Source organism: Neovison vison, chromosome 1 (assembly GCF_020171115.1).
Source record: "Neovison vison isolate M4711 chromosome 1, ASM_NN_V1, whole genome shotgun sequence".
In the NCBI taxonomy this organism is placed as follows: Eukaryota; Metazoa; Chordata; class Mammalia; order Carnivora; family Mustelidae; genus Neogale; species Neogale vison.
Genome location: NC_058091.1, coordinates 283823264 through 283845413, shown reverse-complemented (window position 1 = coordinate 283845413; position 22150 = coordinate 283823264). Strand labels below are relative to the sequence as shown.

At 36.3% G+C, this 22150-nt stretch overlaps 1 protein-coding gene across 1 annotated transcript in view; it reads left to right on the top strand.

Moving 5' to 3' along the window:
• Positions 1 to 22150, top strand: part of FBXO4 (F-box protein 4) — a 145678-nt gene that overhangs the window by 90559 nt on the left and 32969 nt on the right. The window lies entirely within an intron of this gene.

The window sequence follows — 22150 nt, the reverse complement described above, 5'->3', positions numbered from 1 at the left end:
TCAGTTTCTTAGGTTTTATGAAATGACAGGAAAGCTTTGACCACACAGAAATAATATTATCCAATAAACACCTAATTCAGTGTGGATCAAGAGTGTTAGAACTTGTGATCTTCCTAGTCCTGGCTGAGGAGGGAATGAGATAGCAACTCAGAAATGCTCATAAACATGCTAGAAAGAAATGGGATCCAAGTTGAAGTTTTATTTATATTAAAAAGTACCCTAGATCCAGCATGTTGTGTGATAGTTCTTATATGACAAAATGGTCAATTCTGTGTGCCTTAATTCATAGGGTCTACACCTGTCAAACTCTGAATTGGAAAATCTTAGCATCCTTGATTATAAAATACAAATGATTGTTTTTCAGAGTCCATAGTCTCTCATGGTTCATCTCCCCTTCCAATTTACCCAAAAGCACATACCCTCCCCAATGTCCATAACCCTACCCCCCTTCTCCCAACCCCCCTCCCCCCAGCAACCCACAGTTTGTTTCGTGAGATTAAGAGTCACTTATGGTTTGTCTCCCTCCCTATCCCATCTTGTTTCATGGATTCTTCTCCTACCCACTTAAGCCCCCATGTTGCATCACCACTTCCTCATATCAGGGAGATCATATGATATTTGTCTTTCTCCACTTGACTTATTTCGCTAAGCATGATACTCTCTAGTTCCATCCATGTTGTCGCAAATGGCAAGATTTCGTTTCTTTTGATGGCTGCATAGTGTTCCATTGTGTATATATACCACATCTTCTTGATCCATTCATCTGTTGATGGACATCTAGGTTCTTTCCATAGTTTGGCTATTGTGGACATTGCTGCTATAAACATTCGGGTGCACGTGCCCCTTTGGATCACTACGTTTGTATCTTTAGGGTAAATTCCCAGTAGTGCAATTGCTGGGTCATAGGGCAGTTCTATTTTCAACATTTTGAGGAACCTCCATGCTGTTTTCCAGAGTGGTTGCACCAGTTTGCATTCCCACCAACAGTGTAGGAGGGTTCCCCTTTCTCCGCATCCTCGCCAGCATCTGTCATTTCCTGACTTGTTGATTTTAGCCATTCTGACTGGTGTGAGGTGATATCTCATTGTGGTTTTGATTTGTATTTCCCTGATGCCGAGTGATATGGAGCACTTTTTCATGTGTCTGTTGGCCATCTGGATGTCTTCTTTGCAGAAACGTCTGTTCATGTCCTCTGCCCATTTCTTGATTGGATTATTTGTTCTTTGGGTGTTGATTTTGTTAAGTTCTTTATAGATTTTGGACACTAGTCCTTTATCTGATATGTCGTTTGCAAATATCTTCTCCCATTCTGTCAGTTGTCTTTTGGTTTTGTTAACTGTTTCCTTTGCTGTACAAAAGCTTTTGATTTTGATGAAATCCCAAAAGTTCATTTTTGCCTTTGCTTCCCTTGCCTTTGGCGATGTTCCTAGGAAGATGTTGCTGCGGCTGAGGTCGAAGAGGTTGCTGCCTGTGTTCTCCTCAAGGATTTTGATGGATTCCTTTCTCACATTGAGGTCCTTAATCCATTTTGAATCTATTTTTGTGTGTGGTGTAAGGAAATGGTCCAATTTCATTTTTCTGCACGTGGCTGTCCAATTTTCCCAACACCATTTATTGAAGAGGCTGTCTTTTTTCCATTGGACATTCTTTCCTGCTTTGTCAAAGATTAGTTGACCATAGAGTTGAGGGTCTATTTCAAACCCCTCTATGAGGGGTTTGAAGTGGAGGGGGGGTGGGAGGTTGGGGTACCAGGTGGTGGGTATTATAGAGGGCACAGCTTGCATGGAGCACTGGGTGTGGTGAAAAAATAATGAATACTGTTTTTCTGAAAATAAATAAATTGGAAAAAAAATAAAATAAAATACAAATGACTGCTTTTTCTCTAACTCTAAGAACTTATTATAAGAACTTCCAGCAAATAATCCTTTATACTTATAACAGCATGTATTATAATACACACACACACACACACACACACAGTGACCTTCATTTTCAAGGTTTTTTTTGTGTGTGTGTTTACTGGACAATAGAATTAAGTCTGGACAAATTGGGGGCATATTTTTGCTGATCTCTGTTAACATCCAGGTGATGTTTTCTGAATTTCCTGCACAATAGTATTAAGAACAAAACACAGAAATAGTAATTTGAGGAACAAAGGTTCAAGGAGAGCTCCTCATGTCTTGCTCTACCTTTCATAGTTTCCTAAGTAGAAACCAAGGGGCAGCAAGAGAGCATTGGGCACCTGCAAAGGAATGAAAGGAAGGAGAAGAGAAGAGAAGTAGCTAGATGAAAGAATGCAATGTGGAGGGGCAATGAGATAGATTTTTAAATATAAGTTCATACAAGATTAACCCTATGTACTGGGAATTCAGGGATGTGTCTATTTATTGCCACCCATTTTTTTTCAATAAATAATTACTGAGCAACTACTGTGTATTGGGTACTGTTCTATGTGTTTGAGATATACCATGAACCAAAGAGAAAAAGATGGTACCCTTAGTGATTTTATATCTCAGCAGGAGGATACAAAATAAATAAGGATATCAAAGAGTAGGTTAAAGTGCTGTAAGTTAAACAGGTAGAACAGGATAAGGAGGATCATCAGTGTGCCTATGGTCACAGAGGATCAGGTTTCAGTGTTAAATAGACAATCAGGGTGGGACTCATTAAGATAGCAGTATCTGAGCAAAGATTGTAGGAGGTTAAGGGGGTTAGGAGTTTAACCAAGCAGCAGTCTGGTTTGTATGAGTGTGTGGTGTCTGTGTATGCATGTACACGTGCGTTGTTCATGTGTGTGTGTGTAGATGGGAAATCTTCCAGCAAAGGAAACAAACCTCTAGATCAAAGGTCTCTGTAGAGAAGGAATAGGAGCTGAGTTTTGGACATGCTGACTTTGGCATGCTATTTAACATCCAAGTGGAAATGTTGAGGCAGCTATTGGATATTCGAATCTGGAGTTTGGGAGTAAGGTCTGGACTTAAGTAAGAATTTGGGAGCATTAGAATAGAGAGAAGGTGGATTAAACCTCAAACCTGAATGTAATCACCAAGTGATTGTAGCTAAAGTAGAGGACTGAGAATATCTTTAGATACTTCAAAATTAAGAGCTTGGGAGGGCTTGGAAAACAAAGGAGATTGAGGAGAGCTTCATTGAGGAAGGAGGAGAGGCACAACTACTTTCTTTCATTGCCAAAATTGGCTATTGTTGATGTCTCAAAGTATTTGTTCTAGTAAAAGCCATCTCCTCTCCTATAAGAGGCAATAGAAACTATGGGACTCTGCTGCCACTGCCAAAAACCAAAAATCTTGCTCTCCAAAGATGTACCAAAGAGAAGACCTGTTTTAAACACACTTAGAAATTTTTAAAAAATTTTATTATAATGCTAGGGATCTGATCATCAGAGCTTTATATCTGAAAAACCCATTTTCTTATTTTAAGTTGGTTATCCTGTTTCTAATACTTTTGGTAATAGCAGACCTCTAGCAACTAATTTTTTTGAATTCTCAGATTCCTATGAAAAAAAAGCATTTGCCATCCAATGATTGTGTACAAATGAAGGCTGACCACTTCTTTGAAGCTTGATAGAAATGTGCATGCAAAATTAATAGTAACTCAATTTCATCTATTGGTAAAAGTGGATACTAATTTGTATTTATGTGCCTTTTATGTGGAAAAAACTGGGGTGTGTATAAATGCAAACCAGTCATTTTATTGTGGTAAGTATTAAAAGCTTATTAGATTAATTACAGATAGAGGCATTTGGTTCACTGCTAATAAGAGATATGATAAATGATTAGCATTAACTAGATAATGGAAATTATCTTGATTTACCATTGTCCAAAAGAGAAAATGTGTTTTTCCTGATTTATTTGTCCAAACTTCTGAGTGCCCACAAATTCATTAAGCACCTTTTGGTACAGAACCATTTCTACACGTATTTTTAGAAATCTACAGCAAATATCTCAAGGTACTGCTGGCTGATCCTTTTATCCTAGTTAATTAGACCAAGTAAACATACCTAATGTTTGCTGTAGAGCAACTCATAATCTAGTATGCCTAGAAGTTTGAATGTAATTTAAAGTTGATTGCAAGAAAGATTAACCTAAATCAGAAAAGCTGACTTCATTAGACACAGTAATATTTTTTGAGAAATTTAACCTAGGTTTAACAGTTATTCTACGTATAAATGTCATGGGAACTCATAAAATTGTTTATAATAAGCAATATATAGAGGAAAATTAAGAACAAACTATAAAGATGTTCTTCATTTGATTTTCAAGCTAGAAAAATATTTGACCTGGCAGTCAACATAGTCAGACGGTTGTGACTGAAGAGTTGCTGAGAGTTCCCTTACGATGCTTGTGAATGATATTATTGGTTGACTAGGGTAGTTCTTCTTGTTTATTAACATTTGAGAAGTAATATTCATGGCCAAAAGCACTGGTAAATTTTTCCAAGGTGTTTGTTGGCTTGCACTATAGATGGCTTTACTTAGGATGCTAGTTCCTTTGATATCTGTCAAGATATAAAAACAGGTATTTCATAGATAATTACCCTACATGTTTCCATGTTCAACTGCTTGTTGATGTGCTTATTTACTTTGAACTGATTTTTCATTCATACTTTCAGTACTTAATAAGATATCAAAGGCAAAGTAAAATAAGTAAAATAGGGATGGCTTTAATTTTGGACTCTGTCTAAACTAACTTAAGGACAAAAAAATCTTCCTCTGTGTTATCTAGACACAGAAGACCAGATCTAGGTGAGGTGAATGGGGCACTTGCTCTGCTATAAGATTTAGGTGGGCTGGTCCAGAGAATGAAGGATCTTTCTTTTATAGAGTATGAAAGTTACTCTATAGGTGAGGACTTAGCTAGGACATCTGAAGCAAAAGAGTGATGTGATCAAATCTTCCTTTCAGACCTCTTTCCCTTTTAAACCTATTAAAAAGATAAATGAATAACAATAGTAGACAATAGCAATAATGCTATGACATGAATGACATCTTTTATGATACATGTAAATGGTAAAGCCCAAAGAGATAGGATACAGAAGGGATAGTAATTAGCAAATTCCACTTCAGGTTTGCCTCAAATCTCAGTTATAATGTCAGGTGTAATGTCACAATTTCCTTTAAGTTTATCTGTGGGCTCTCACCTTTATGAAAGTAATCTGAAGGATGCTTTGAAGAATAATTTCCTTGTTGTGATTCAGTTTCTGAAACCCCAAATTCCACAAAGACTATTTCCTCTTTTCTTTAAGTTAAACATTCTATCTAGAAAGCTGTTAGATGAAATGTTCAATTTCATCTTAAATCCGTCATCCAACTTTTTTGTTTGTTTGTTTGCTTTCAAATATATTTTAGTGTTTTTAATCCAGTTATCAACTACCAATGCCTCAGCTGAAATAAGAAATAATCTTATTTCTTAAGATTAAGTGAGAATAAGATCGTATCCTGGCATGACCCAGATAAGTGTTGACAGCCAAAGTATTTGTAACAATGATTTCCTTGCTCCAGTTTTCACTAATATGAAGTAAGAAAATGAGAAAAATGTAGTGAATTTCTAGAACAGTTTAATATACTCATTTGTTTCTGATATAGTGGATTCTTACTCAGTTTTGTTGTTTAAGATTTCTTTGTTTTAGGAAATATAACAATTTTCTAAGTGTCCATATTTGGCAAAATATACTATTACTATTATTAACCCTATCGTAGTTCACTTTTTTATCCTTTTACTATTTTACTCTTAAATGCGATCTGAGAGATTCCCATTCATTCATCCACTTATATCCTGAAAAACTTTTGAGATGCTGTATCAAAGACTGGTCTAGGTACTGGGAACACAGCAGGAATAACAAAAATATTTGTTCTCATGGATCTTAAATTCTGACAAGTGTGGATTCGAGTTATAAGCCAATTAATATATAATATATCGAGTGGACATAAGTTTAAAGAAAAAAGTGAAGCAGAGTAAGGGGACAGTTGAGTGGTGGGGTTCTTCATTTGATAAGATATATTTGATCAGGTATCTTAATGAAGTGAGGAATCATTTCAGGAAGTAGTTTTCTGCTTGGCATATTCAAAGCTTGTGAGGAGGTCTTTCAGACTGGACACCAGGGAACTACGAAGAGGAGAATGAGATGAGATCTAAGGAGCAGCTTCCATCTCTTAGCAGAATGGCTTGCATATAATTCAATAAACTGTTTTCTCCTGTATCCCATAACCTATACTTGTCCTCCAAAGATGACATATACTGATAGAAAACCCAAATTATAAGAACTTTGAACAGCCAAGGAAAGAGGCAGTAGGGTGACTGTGCTAACTAGGTTATATTAGGTTATAAGACAGACATTTTCCATAACTTGAAAGAGTTAAATCTATAGTGCCAAAGTTTTAATAAAAATATATATAAAACACATGATGAAATAAAAATAAACAACTAAAAATTATTTGGGGCAAGATGTGTTGAAGTTAACAATATTTTGAATTTTTTCCAATTCTTTTTGAGTGCATCAGTTTGAATAAATTGCTTAGAGGTAGGAGTAAAAGATACAATGAGTAGTCATTTTATAGTCTTGATAAGTTCATTTGGCTATACTTTCAAGAAGTTGAAGAAGTACATTGCTTTTTGACTATAACAAATTCACTTGCAGTTTAGGTCAGTTCTTCTCTTTTAACAATACTGAAGGAGCACATATTGAGTGTCAGATGATAGATCTGAAAATAATTTTTGATAATGTATCAATGTGATGGTTTACTAATACAATTAGTGTGCAATTTTTACCACAAAACATGGAAGGAGTCAAAGAATTAAGTAACACTGGTATACAAAACTCCTTCCATTTTCATCTGTATAATTTCTCAGCAATTACATCTATAAAAAATGAAGAGTGGGAATGGAATGTTTGTGGTCTCATCCTAGAAATAAGTAGCGAACCAACTGCAAAAATAACCATACCTACTAATTTACATTTCCGATAAAATATTACTTCTCTATGTCAGGTAATTGTCAATATTTATACTATTTATATAATATTGATTAATTATTTACTATTATTTGAAATAATTAAATCTAGAAGGAATATTTTAACACAGATTTATAGTCTTATAAATTTAAAGATTTTATTTATTTATTGACACAGAGAGAGATCACAAGTAGGCAGAGCACCAGGCAGAGAGAGAGGGGTAAGCAGGCTCCCTGTGGAGCAAAGGGCCCAATGCGGGCTTGATTCCAGGACCCTTGGATCATGACCTTAGCCTAAGGCAGAGGCTTAACCCACTGAGACACCCAGGCTCCCCTATGGTCTCATAGATTTAAAAAACATTTTAATTTATGTACAGATTTTTGTGTCAGGAAAGTAAGATACGTTGTTTTAAAAAATAATTTCAAATATAAAAATAGATTGGATTAGGGTAAAATTTTGTAGGGGAAGTGGAATGGAAATACAAGTTTTGAGTAGAGAAAGAAGCAATATGCAATTTCTGACTTGTAAAGAAGAGCTAATTCAATATTTAATTAAAATAGAGAATAATGTTTACTCCTTTTGGATATAAAATATAGCAGTTTTATTTACATGTCAATATTTAAACAGACCAGAAGTTATATTGTTTATAATACAGATTTATGATAAAAAAATTATGGTTAAGTTAAAAATGTGCAAAGAGGCATACAATTTGCCAAAATTCTTTCTAGTAGTATAGGAGTAAAAAAAATTAGAGGTTATTGTCCTGTGATATTTCTTGGTATAGCCCTTATACATAAACACTTTCCAATTCTCCTCTGCCTTCACTGTAGTAAAGGAGCTGAAATAAAATCAGATCCTAAGGAAGCTTTAGCAGTTCTAATAAAACCAAAAAGGTTATCTACTTCTTATCATTGACAGAGAGATCAAACAAGCTATGTGCTCTGAAACTCTGGGATTCTTTAAGTTGAAAGAAAGTGTTCTGAGGTTAATGCTAAATAATATTTTTTTCAAAAAAGCATGAAAATCAATAGACTTTTTCTATTTTTTATTTTTTCCTTCTTAAAATTTTGTTAAAAGCTTTGGTGATAGCTTTGGTTTTTTGATGTCTATTAGTGATCTTTAGTTATTGAATTATTGAACTCAGTATTATTTATTATAGTGTACAATATATAAATATTTTTATTTATTATGCATTATAGCATATGATACATAAGTATATTATTTATTATTTATATGTTATCTATTGTTATTGAATTAAAAGTAGCAAGTGAATATAGAAAACCTAAAACCAGTCTATCATACTTGATTTGATAATTTATTTTTCTTTTCAGAAGTTGTGTGCTAATGATTGTGAATTTATATTTCATGTGTATGTGTATGGGTGTGGTTGGGTTTTTTTTTCCTTTTTTGGACTAAGAAAGTAGTTTCTTATTTGTGTGAAGGAATTAAATATGAAATTTCAAAATATGCTAAAAAGATTATGGTATTCTGAAAAGGTCTCTATGATGTCTCTAGCCATTTGAACAAATTTGAGAACCATTAAGGAAGATCATTGTTTGTAAATTATTAAACAATCTGAAGAAATCAGCTAGTTTAATTCAGAGTGTCAAAATGACTAGAGTTTTACCTATACTCACAATACATTTAATATGAAATAATACACATTTCCTTATAAAATTATTATATAGTGGGGCGCCTCGGTGGCTCAGTGGGTTATGCCACTGCCTTCGGCTCAGGTCATCATCTCAGTGTTCTGGGATCGAGTCCTGCATCAGGCTCTCTGCTCAGCAGGGAGCCTGCTTATCTCTCTCTCTCTCTCTCTCTCTGCCTGCCTGTCTACTTGTGATCTCTCTCTGTCAAATAAATAAATAAAATCTTTAAAAAAAATTATTATATAGTAAATGGAATTTCTCTAAGAGGACTTAATCTCCAAATGTAACCCTTATTTTCTCAAATAAGTACAAAGACCACTCAAGATGAAATTCTGGATTTTCAAAGCCTCATTAAGTAGTATGTAGAGTAAAGGCCTATAATAATGAAGAGTTATTGAAAACTTTCAATCCCTAATAAAAACCAGAACCATATTACTTTATGACCCCCTGGCATGTGCTTTTTAGTTCTGCCTATGGATCAATAATTTTGTTTAAAACTTCATGTCCATTGACAGGGGTTCCTGACAAGCTGGCTTTTTTGCATTAGCCTCTTCCAGGAAGCATCTCTTTTTCTATTACATTAGAGTATCTTTAGAGTTGACTAAGTGTATCAGCTGCATATACCTATTATTGAAGATGAAGATGTTTTGAAATCACTTAAGAAAACGCTTGCTTATAGAAATTACTTAAACATCTCCAGTGTTTCACTTTTTACTTTCTCATGTATTCTGGGTGAATAGTTTTCTTATTTGAATTACAGATGCAGTTTTGTTGTTGTTGCTGTTGTTTTTTAAAACAATGTGCTAGATAAAAGATGGGCTTTAGAAGGCAGGTGATGTAATGAGCAGTGGGTGTTATATAAGGCTAATAAATCATGGAAATCTACTTCTGAAACTAATAATACCCTATATGTTAAGTAATTATATTTAAATAAAAAGAAATAAAATGTGTGTGTGAGAGTGTATGAGGAAATAACAAAAAGAGAGAGAGAGATGGACTTACACAAATCTTTCATTTCTCCCCAGCTTCCATTAATGCCTATGTTCCAAATATGAGAATTATTTTTTTAATTTAATTTTTTTAAAAATTTCTTTTCAGTGTAACAGTATTCATTGTTTTTGCACCACACCCAGTGCTCCCTGCAATCCATGCCCTCTATAATACCCACCACCTCGTACCCCGACCTCCCACCCCCGCCCCTTCAAAACCCTCAGGTTGTTTTTCAGAGTCCATAGTTTCTCATGGTTCACCTCCCCTTCCAATTTCCCTCAACTCCCTTTTCCTCTCCATCTCCCAATGTCCTCCATGTTATTTGTTATGCTCCACAAATAAGTGAAACCATATGATAATTGACTCTCTCTGCTTGACTTATTTCACTCAGCATAGTCTCTTCCAGTCCCATCCATGTTGCTACAAAAGTTGCGTATTCATCCTTTCTGATGGAGGCATAATACTCCATAGTGTATATGGACCACATCTTCCTTATCCATTTGTCCATTGAAGGGCATCTTGGTTCTTTCCACAGTTTGGCGACTGTGGCCATTGCTGCTATAAATATTGGGGTACAGATGGCCCTTCTTTTCACTACATCTGTATCTTTGGGGTAAATACCCAGTAGTGCAATGGCAGGGTCATAGGGAAGCTCTATTTTTAATTTCTTGAGGAATCTCCACACTGTTTTCTAAAGTGGCTGCACCAACTTGCATTCCCACCAACAGTGGAAGAGGGTTCCCCTTTCTCCACATCCTCTCCAACACATGTTGTTTCCTGTCTTGCTAATTTTGGCCATTCTAACTGGTGTCAGGTGGTATCTCAATGTGGTTTTAATTTGAATCTCCCTGATGGCTAGTGATGATGAACATTTTTTCATGTGTCTGATAGCCATTGTATAACACACACATTTAACAACTGAATCTTAAGAGTACAGGTCAGTCAACTTTTCTGTATGTACAACAGAGAAAGAACCTTGGTAGCCCCTTGAAGGTACTCTTCCCAGTCAGTATTACACCCCGAGGTAATCGCCCTCCAATGTTCTCTCACCATCGATTAGGCACACTTGTTCCTGAACTTCATGTTATCATGCAGTATGTCATCGTTGTGTCTGTTTTCTTTTGCCCCACATAATGGGTGTTCACAGAGTGTAGTTCATCTCTCTAAAGGCAAATTTTAGGCTAATAAATTAATAGGAGAAAAGATTTTTAGGTTTGGTCTGGTCTGGTTTTTATTTTTTCCTAACTGAAAAGAAGGTAATCCCCTTGACAAGATCCTGGTAATCTGTCAAGGCATACCTCCTAAATGAGTTAGTCTTAGGGGTGGTAGTAAGTGCTGGCTCCTCAGCTTCTGAGCACAAAGTAGGATGGCACTGCTTGCCACCTTGTGGTTGGGTGGGGCCACTATTTTTGGAAAATATGTGTCATGTGCAGAAATGACACATAATCGCTTTTGAGCTGGAGCATTTAGTTGCTGCTGCTTGACCCTCAAAAACTACTTCTGCCAAGATGACCAGGATGTTTCAGACAGGGGATGCTTAATTAGCCTAGGTCTTCAGTGAGGATGGTGCAGAGCAAAACCACCAGCTGGTGGACATTCAAGTGAGAAAGAAACCTTTGTTGTTTTAGGCTGCTAGGAATTGGTAGTTCTTTGTTACCAAAGCATAACACTTTCTGCCAAGCAATTTCAAGGGCTAAAAGGAAAATTGGGTAGGAACTTGGCTTATATTTCCAGCTGATAAGAGTATCAGACATGGTGTTGGAACTTACACACAACTCCTAAAGGGGTCCATGTCTCTTCTGTCGTCTTTCATATGAGTCCTAAACAGATGTGTCCCCCGCAGCTACTTTATTCAAAGTTCAATTACTTTCTTGAACTGGTTATTCTTCAGCACAGCTCTCTGATACCCTTCCTCTTACTTCTCCTAAGAAATCATTCCTCAAGATGACGGGTTGAGATGACAGTTTGGGAAACACTTGCTGATAAATTGATTTACAATCTGTAAATTCCTACAGTGACTATTCTTGCTTTTCTCCAGTATGAAAAAGCCAGGATGGTGTATGAACATTACAAACTAGCTTTGTGACATTGCTGTGTTTCAAGGGATCACATGCTGCAGATTTTTGAGTATTACTACTGATAGGAGTAATTGCTTCTCCCTTCCACCAATTAATTAAATAATTATTTTGTTTATTTGTTCACTAGACATTTATTGAATGTTTTCCATGTGCCAGGAACTGAACCAGGAACTGTGATTTCACTGATGAATAAATTACAGATTATGTCCTAAAAGAGTTTGCTTTCTGGGAAAGAAGATCAGAAGATGATAAAAGGATAGTGAAATGTGAAAGAGGTATAAAGGCTACTTGCAGAGGAAATGATTAACTCTATTGTTAACTGTGGTGGTGTGGAGTTCAGGAATAGCTTCACAGAATTGGTGGTTTTTTAACTAAATCTTGAAGTTATAGGCAGGTTTTTTTTTTTTTTTAAGCAAAGAAGCATAAACAAGCATTACATTTGATACATGCATCAATATTGACAATATAACACAATTCAATTTCTTAAAAAGTTCAGATTCTCAAAATTGAGTAAGATATATAGACTACTTTGCAAGGAAAACATTTTTAAGAACTTGAGTTTTAACTTGCATATTTTTTATTGTAATAATGTATAAATATATATTAATAATTTAGAGTAAACTATGTATGCTATAATCTTTTACTGCTTTAAAATAAGAATAAATTTATAGTATATCACACTTTTTTTAAAAAAGTTTCAAAAAATTCTCGACAAATACGGAGGGCTTCTATGTGACTTTATTAAGATGCAGGAAGGAATTATGTTTCATATTCTGGTTAAGTTTGGAATTATTTTTGCGAAAAGTGGTTACCAAAATACCCAAATTTTGAAAGGGAACTCTAGAACTAAGAACAGTAAAATTAATTTGATAAGATAAATAGTGTTTTAATTGCTAAAGTTGAGCTTAACGGTTTGAAAATGTGCTTTGGTAGTCTCTCTTTTTTCACTTGTGGTTAAAGTGATTCCTTAAATTTTGCTTATGATGGACCATCTTCTAAGTAATTGTCATTAGGCTGTTGATATTCTTTCTGTTAAACAGTAAGCTGTTTTTAAACTACTCTCACATTATTTTAATGACTCAGTCATTTCAGTGGTTGTGCTTGAAATTATAATACTGTAAAAGGTTTAACAATCTACTAACAAAATATTCTTCATATTCTTACTACTACACTTATTGCTAATGATGGTTTGCAATTTGGTAGCTATAGAAATAGAATGAGTGACATATATCTCTTCTCTCTCTCTCTCTCTCTCTCTCTATATATATATATATATATATGGATTAATTAGCAAAATGTCAATCCTTTTGAGTAGATCTTGCTTATGCTATGGTGTGTCCTCTCATTACTCAGTTCTCCTTCACTGAATTCTATTTATCTCTATTTGAAATAATCTGAAAACATTGTTTTCACATTTGTCATTTCATTTGTTAAATATCATTAACACATGAAGGTTGCCTCTGTTTTTTTCCTCCACTGACCCAAGATATTTAAGATAACATATTATTCTATTGCATTTGTTGATTCATCATGGTACATAAGAGTCTAAACTTAAGTAGTAAGCAAAACTCTTCCTCAGTGAAAATGTCTCCCAGTTGAAAATTATTGCAAAGGAGAAGGATAGCTTTTATATATGGAAACATATTTTAATATAAGTATAAGGTCAGATATGGAGTATTTATTGTCATTTTCACATTAAGACAATATCTACTATTGAAAGACTTCTTGGGGCTAAAATTCCAATCATGTAAATTCAGTATTTGGTCACACTGGTAGCTTTGTCCTTTTGTCCTTCATTGCTAAGCAACCAAAGAAAGTGGTTAGGTAATCTTAAGAGTGTGTATAAATCTGCTTGGCTTTGTTTTATTTTAATTGTGCCTAGAGAATTACATATGTGAGCAAAACAATTATGGCTAGAACTTAATTAGCACATCACATATGCCAGAAACTGTACATGCACTGTTTTATTTAACCCTCACTTTACTTATGGGGGTCAAGTCCCAGACCAATATTTTACTCAGTATTTTATGTTCAAAAGTATTTGACGAGGCTTGGGTACCCTGCTTGACTGATGTAGGGATGCTATTGTTCCACCAGGTCACCTTTCAGGACTGTAGCACTCATTCCCCCAATTGCTGGGGTCTTGAGCTGGAGACATCACCCTCCTGAGGTCGCCCACTCAGGCTTGCTAAAGGGAGCTGCCTTGCCAAACTTACGTCTCTTTCCTGGGAGCAGCCTATATCTAATATTCATTAAAGCAGATTTGGGGCAATTCTGAAAAGGATCCCAGCTCCAGGGCTTTCCAAACAATCCAATGAGACCTTTATTCTAATTGCATCACAGTTCTTCTTCTTTCTTAAACCAGTGCTTCTCGGCTGAGAGTGATTTTGAACACCACCACTACCACCAACCCCCTCCACCAACCCCCGCTTCCCCCGCTGGACATTTGACAAAGTCTGGAGATACTTTATTTATTTATTTTTTTTAATTTTTTTTAAAGGTTTTATTTATTTATTTGACAGAGAGAGAGAGAGAGATCACAAGTAGGCAGAGAGGCAAGCAGAGAGAGAGAGGGAGGAAGCAGGCCCCCCATGGAGCAGAGAGCCCGATGCGGGGCTCGATCCCAGGACCCTGGGATCATGACCTGAGCTGAAGGCAGAGGCTTAACCCACTGAGCCACCCAGGTGCCCCATGGAGATACTTTAGAATGTTATAGAAACGAGAAGCATTTGCTACTGGCATCTAGTAGGTAAAGGCCAGGAATACGGCTAAACTCTACAATGAATGCACAGGACATTCCCCCACATCAAATAATTCTTTTTTCCAATTATCAATAGTGGTGAAGTTGAGAAAACACTGGCTAAAATCCACAGATCTGGTTCCTATTAGCCTCCCTGATAAACCTTTTGCACTCAATTCTTAGTCTCAAAATCTTAGCATCAGGTGGGAGGTATCTGAGAACTGTGAAGCGATTACAGTGCCCTATGTAGTATTTGTGGTTATGATATCATTAACATCCTGGGCTCTGAACATATCTGGCTGCTAAGGAAGAGATTTACTATTAAAGTACATACTGGGGCTTCCTAGAAGCTAATCAAAATAAATTGGGAAAAGACTCAGTCAAAAAGTAATGATACACGTCAAGGCCCTAAGTATGTTACTTATATGACTCCTTTCCCAAAGAGAAAAAAATATGCTAAAGATTAGGGGGAAGGAAACTGTTGTGAACACCTTTTTCTCCCTTAAATGTTGCAAAATAGAAGACAAATGGGAAGAAAAGATTCTTCATTGTCAATGAAATTAGCAATTAAAATAACTCCTTAGTTTAGATAGTTGAAGAATGTGTGCCAAAACCCACGAGGGAGGACAATGATTGCAGATAATTTCTTTTTCAGACCTTTCAGCACATACAAGTGGAAATGGGTTATTTAGCTCTGAAGAGCCTACCATCAGTCCCTACTTGGAATGGCAGAGTCTGAGGCTGTGCATGGCCTGTATGAGAAACTGGGCCAATCTCCATGCTGTAGAGTAACACAAAGGACAGAGAAACTCTGCTAACAGCTCAACTTTAAAAGAAGCAGGTTGCCAATGGGTTAACAAAGAGGAAAAATAGTTGTATCAATCCACCAGAGTCAGTTAAAGAGAAATAAATAAATCACTTCAACTACTCTCCTGCTCCAAAGAAATAAAATTCTGTGACATAAGAGTTCTCAATAAACCACCCTGCTCACCCTGAAGTGGAGATGTGTATACATTTATACCACATTGATTGCTGAGGACACAATCGATGTCCTCATTAGTGTAGGGACAGAGTGGTGACATGCCCCAGGGCACAGCACACAGCAGAACTGAGGAGAGGCAATATACCTGAATTTAAGCTGCTTGTATCCTATCTCACTCTCCCTTTCTTCCTAAAACTATTTTTCAGGTATTGACTAAATAAGAAAAAATAACTCCCACTAAAAAATAAGTAATAAGTATCCTAAAATTAGGATATGAGAGCAACAATGTAAATAAGGCAAATGGCCAAATATTTTTCTTTATGAAGTTTTCTTTTTCCTTTGGGAAGGGAAATCTTTCCCAAGAACTTGAGTCTACTCTTACTGCCAGGGAAGGGCCACATATCTTCCTCAATATGTAAGGGAAGCTGAGAAGTCAAATATTTTACCTCAAAACTAGGTGAGGGAGAAGGGGGTTAGAACAAGGATATGTTTGCCATATAAATCCGAACAAGACATGGCTGGGATCAAATTCCATCTCTGCTGTTTACTAGCTTTGTGACACTGGATAAGTTACTTAACTTCTCTGTATTTCAGTTTTTCCTTCTTTAAGATAAGGATGATGATATTAATAGTACTTATTTCAGAGGTTATTGTCAAGATTAAATGAATTACTGCATAGAAAGCACTTAAAACAATACCTGGCATATTCTGTTAGGTGTTAGCTAACAGACTCTAAGGAACTCTATCTGGACTCTAAGGAACTCTGGCACTAAAATATTATAATTCCAAAAATAATTGTTTGATGATAAAAGATAGGATTTATGAGAAGTACAAATAATTTAGCTTTGCAGTTAGATCATCTGCTTAAAAATATTAAAATATTCACTTCTCAGTAGAAGTGAACCAGTGCCAGTAAATACTTTCATTGGCTTAAAATTGTTTTTATGAGAGAAGAAATATGACTTGTATAGTTGGATGAACTCTTGAGCAAGGAGACTAGTGAACATAGAATGATTATAAGGATTTAACTTTACTCAAAAAACATCTGGAAAGAATCTCTTTAGGGAGTTGTTCTACCTTATTTTCCTTCAAGTTTATAAACTATAGTTAAGTTTTCCTAAGCAGGCAGCAATGTGTCCTGAGGGGAATTGTCACAGCTCCCTTCCCATAAGCCAAAGTTAACTCACCATGAAGTGCAAATTTATGAAGACTCTCTTCGTCCCATGACCTAAAACTGAGGTTTATTGTAAAGAAAGAAGTCAGCTAATAAATAGGAAGACAAGTTCACTCTGGATGAGAACTTACTGATGACTGAAATGAAAGCTTATATCTGGGTTAAAAATATATCTTTCAAAGTACATATGGTTCACTGAGAGGAGAAGGTAATTCATGAATAAAAATCAGCAATTAAGGTTTTAAGAGAACAGAGGAATATTGGTAGCAATGCTTAAGAGGGAGAGATCACATGCTATAGGTTGATCAAAGAACATCCTAAGGAGATGGCATTTGAGTTTATTGTTAATGAAAGAGCTAGTTTTGGACTGGAAGCATTGGAAGGAAGGGTATTATGGCAGAGGGAAAGAAGTAACAAGCACATGGGAAGGAAATTGTAGGATAGCCACTGACTAGACTTCGGGAACAGATAGAGTCATCTGCAAGCCAACTAAGCTTAGGTAGGAGTTTGGATTTTATTCTAAATATACTGCTGAAGAATTTAAAGAGGAAAGCAATATGATCTGATTTGCATTAGTAACAGTAAAAATCACCTTGCCTTCCTGTAGAACAAATGTCAAGGGAATAAGAATGATAGCAGGGAGTCTACTGCAAGAGAGGGCCCCATTGGTCTAGGGCAGATCTAGGTCCCATATGTCATACATACTGACCAGTCACAAGGATCAAAATGTGGGTGGGATTCCTGCTATATCAGGTGTTAACCCTTCAGTTTCTATATCCAGGGCAGTCATAGGGTGTCTCAGAGGAAAGCTCAGAGTGGCTGGCAGGGGCACCTGGCAGGCTCAGCACATGGCTAAGAGGCCATATACAAGCTTGCCAGAATTGCTTTAATATTTTAATGACCAGTACAGTTGTATATGTGCATTCTATCTGTCTCAGCCCTACTCTTGGGTGGAGGTGATGGAGATGGTAAGAAGTGGTCAGACTGAGGATTTATTTTGGGGATAGAAACTATAAATAGACTCGCTGATGATTATTATAAGTAGGACCTATGCCTTATAAAAGTAAATGTGTTAAGACTTGGTGCTTAACATTTGTCATAAATTCTTCTAAAATACCTTGCCTGAGGGTGCCTGGGTGGCCCAGTCGGTTAAGCAGCTGCCTTTGGCTCAGGTCATGACCCCACGATCCTGGGACCGAGTCCCGCATCAGGCTCCCTGCTCAGTGGGGAGCCTGCTTCTCCTCCCACTCCCCCTGCTTGTGTTCCCTCTCTCACTGTCAAATAAATAAATAAAACCTTTTTAAAAAAATAACTTGCTTCTCTTTATAGTCTCAGTAAAGAAAATAATTTTTAAAAATAAGGGTTTTGTTTGTTTGTTTGTTTGTTTTTGTTTTTGTTTTGCCAACATGAGTGTTTATGGTTTTGAGATTATTTTTACTGGATAATCATGTAGGGGTAGAGATAGGAGATACTGGGACAGACAGCAACTGACTTCAGTACAAAAACTAAAACATTATTTTTAACTAAGTATTGGTTATCGACTCAATTTCTTCTGATCAGTCTTTTTTCTCTAAGTCAAATGTAGGAAGGAACTTTGTTTACTAAAGTTGCTAAAGCTAATTATTTTCTGGTTAAAAGACAGAATGTAAACTCCTGGGTTTAAAGAACTTTAAAAATGGTAGTAATTGTAGTCTTTTTATATTTCATAATTTTAAATGAAACATTTCTTTAGGGTTCCATTTCTCTTCTTTGATTTAATGTGCATTTTCACATTGAAAACCACACAGTACTGAGTGTATACCAGACCTTGGCAATGAATTAGAGGATATAAATCAATCTGTAAGTAATACTGAAAAGCTTCAGAGTTTTATAAAGAAGCTATTTTCTAAGCTGGGCTAAGAATTTGAAAGGCACTTTTAAACAAACTTTCCTCATTCAAACTTTTTCCCCCATTTTAATTTTAACACTTTGTTCATTGATTTCCTTGGCAATATTAGATCATAAGAGCAGGATACCAAGCCATGATAAGTAATTCCATCTTAAATAAGTCACAAAATCCCCTTGCTTCAGAGGTTGAGAGAACTCTAACCAGTAGAATTAGATTTTGTTCACCAAGTGGTTATTATTTAAGAGAATTCCTATTGCCAACCTTATTGCTTTCAGCTAACTTAGAGGTCAGTGTCTACATGGATTTGAAAATGTAAAACCTGGTTGACAGATGCCAAGAAAAATTTTGAAAGCCTCTTGTGTCTTGTTTTGGGGCACTGGATGGCATAGTTTGTTCAGTAAGTCCAACTCTTGGTTTGGGCTCAGATGGTGATCGCAGGGTCATAAGATTGAACCCTGCCTCTGGCCCTGTACTCAGTGTGGAGTTTGTTTCAGATTCCCAGTAGCCCCTCTTAACTCATGCTCTCTTGCTCTCTCTCAAATAAATAAATCTTTTAAAAAATAGTTGTATCTTGTTTTATATAATGGTTGAATATTAAATGTTTCATATGAATCAAACTTAAGTAATATTCAGAATAAGAAAGGGAGAGTACTGGGGCATCTGGGTGGCTCAGTCATTAAGTATCTGCCTTTGGCTCTGGTCATGATCCTAGAGTCCTGGGATCGAGCCCTACATCGGGCTCCCTGCTCTGCAGGGAGACTGCTTCTCCCTCTCCCACTCCCTCTGCTGTGTTCCCTCTTTTGCTGTGTCTCTCTCCATCAAATAAATAAATAAAATCTTAACAAAAAAAAAAGAAAAGAAAGAAAGGGAGAATACTGTTCAAATACAAATACCAATCAATCCTTCTGAAACAAATAGAAAATTTCTAGTTATTCTAACTTTACGTAAGTCAAGGTTTGGCTTGGAGTGGAGTATACCTCTTATAAATGGTAAAAAACCCTGGGGATAGTTCATGAAATATTATGACATTGTGGTATTTGAATGGTTAGTTAAAAGTGGAAAGCAATTAAGTAAAATCATTTAATATTATAAAGACAAAAATAATTAGGGTTTGTGACTTAATTCAGATTTTTAAAAATTGAGTTCAGAGCAGATAGAGACCAAGAGTCTACTGTTTTTATTTTATTTTATCTTGTATTGCTAAAAAGTAAATTCTTTACAGTGCCATGGGATGACAACAAAGATCACTGTGTTAATAACCTGTGTTCAGAGAAGAACATCATTGATGATTCCATTATAAGTTTCAGTTTCCTTACCTCAATTGTGGAAAGAAGGTAGAGGACACACACTGTTGGGTTCTATTAAATTCTCTATTCTAAATCTTACACATTCACTGTGTAAGTAATATATCCAAAAATGTGCACACAATTATATTTTATTTGAAATATAATCACTACTTAGCATTACTATGTGTCAGGAGGTAGAGTCATTCATTCATTCTCAAATATGATTAAGGAAAAACTTTGTATAAGTCAGTGTTCTATAAGGCAATACTGTATGTGAACAGGTCACATTCTCAGTGGAATGAGAAAAGAAAAGAAGAAATTAGTTTATTAGGAATTAAAATTAGTAATTAAGAGGAGGACTGGGGCATCAGGGTGACTCAGTCAGTTAGGCGTCTTGACTCTTGGTTTCAGCTCACATCATGATTTCAGGGTCAAGGGATCAAGCGCCGTGTCGAGCTCCATGTTCAGCATGGAGTCTGCTTGTCCATCTCTGTCTGCTCTTCCTCTCTCTCTCAAATAAATATATAAATAAAATCTTAAAAAAAAGGGGGGGGGGCTGATAGCTCCATGATATGAGCAAGATGGCACAGCAGCTAGAAGCTTAACAGAACCAGGGAAAGAGCCTCCTAGGATCACTGCTGTATTAGTTTGTTGGGGCTACCATAACCAAAGACTAAAAATTGGCTGGCTTAAATGACAGACCTTGATTTTCTCACAGTTCTGGAAGCTGGAAGTCCAAGATCAAGGTGTTGGAATGTTTGGTTTCTTCTGAGGCCTTTCTCTTTCGCTTACGGAGGGCTGCTTTCTCACTGTGTTCTCACATGGTCATCCCACTGTGTGTAAATTTCTTTTTTCAATAAGGACAACAGTCATAGTGGATTAGGGCCCACCCTAACATCGTCCTTTAACTGTATCTCTTTAAAGGCCCTATCTCGAAATACAGTCACATTCTAAGGTACTAGGGCAAGCCTTCAACATATGAATTCGGTTGGAGAGACATAGTCCCCAAACAGTTCATAACAACTGCCAACTTTGGTTTTGGGGAAGGCCGCGTGCATGCCCTAGGCTTCACTAGCTCAGGGGCAGGCAGAGCTTGCTTATGAAACAATAAGCCCTGATGCGGGAACAACTTCCTTGGAAACCAAGCTTACAGTTAAAATACCACTTATCTCTGGCAGTCTGGAAGACTGTGTGCAGTTCTTTCTCAGGAAACAGCAGAGAGGAATCATCAGGGGTCCTGACCCCTGGTGAACATCAGCAAACAAGGCAAATGCCCTGAACTATGACAGCAGCCTCCAAGCAGCAACACATCCAGTGGCATAAGGGTAAAAACCTAACTGGCTGAGGGGGCTAGAACAAAACCTCTGACCTAGGAATGACCTCTAGGTACCCAAGAGAAGAGGTAAAACAAAAAAATATCTGAGTAGGGACAACAGAGGCTGTGCACCGTGGAGAAAATAGACTTCACAGAATGAGTTCAGCCAAGTTATTTAAATGAACTTTCATGAACAAGTTCTGGGGATGATGGATAGCATGGTGAGTATGGTTAGTAATAACTGTCTGTATACTTGGAGTTTGCGAAGAGAGTAGGTCTCTCTCTCTCCCTTTTTAAAAAAAATATTTATTAATTTGACAGAGATCACAAGCAGGGGGAGCAGGCTCCCCACCAAGCAGGGAGCTCAACATGGGGTTCGATCCCAGGACCCTGAGATCATGACCTGAGCTGAAGACAGCCACTTACCTGGCTGAGCCACCCAGGTGCCCCATCTAAGACAGTAGATCTTAAGTATTCTCACCATATTCATACATACAATGGTAACTATGTGAGGTGACATAGGTATCAATTAACTTGATTGTGGTAATCACTTCACAATATATTCATAGAGCAAATCACAGTGTACATCTTAAATATATACAGTTTTTATTTGTCAATTTATACCATGATAAAACTGGAAAACAAAACAAAACAAAAACATGTACACACAGTTTTTCATAGCTATTCATAGAAGCTTTATTTTTACTGGCCCAAAAGTGACAACAATCCAAATTCTTACCAACTAATGAAGAGATGAACAGAATATACTGGTTCTTTACAATGGAATATTGTTTGGCAACAGAAAGTAAAGAAGTATTGAATGGATCTTGTAACATCATGCTAAGTGAAAGAAGCTAGTCATAAAAGACCGTATTATGTATTATAATTTATGTGAATTATCCAAAATAGTCAAATCCATAGAGATAGAAAGATGATTACTGATCACTAGAGGCTGAGAGGAGGAGGGAATGTGGAGTTACTGCTAATGAGCATAGGGTTTGTTTTGGGAGCAACAAAATATGCTAAATTTACCTTACGGTGATGTTTGTACTATGGTACATACATGCTAAAATAAATTG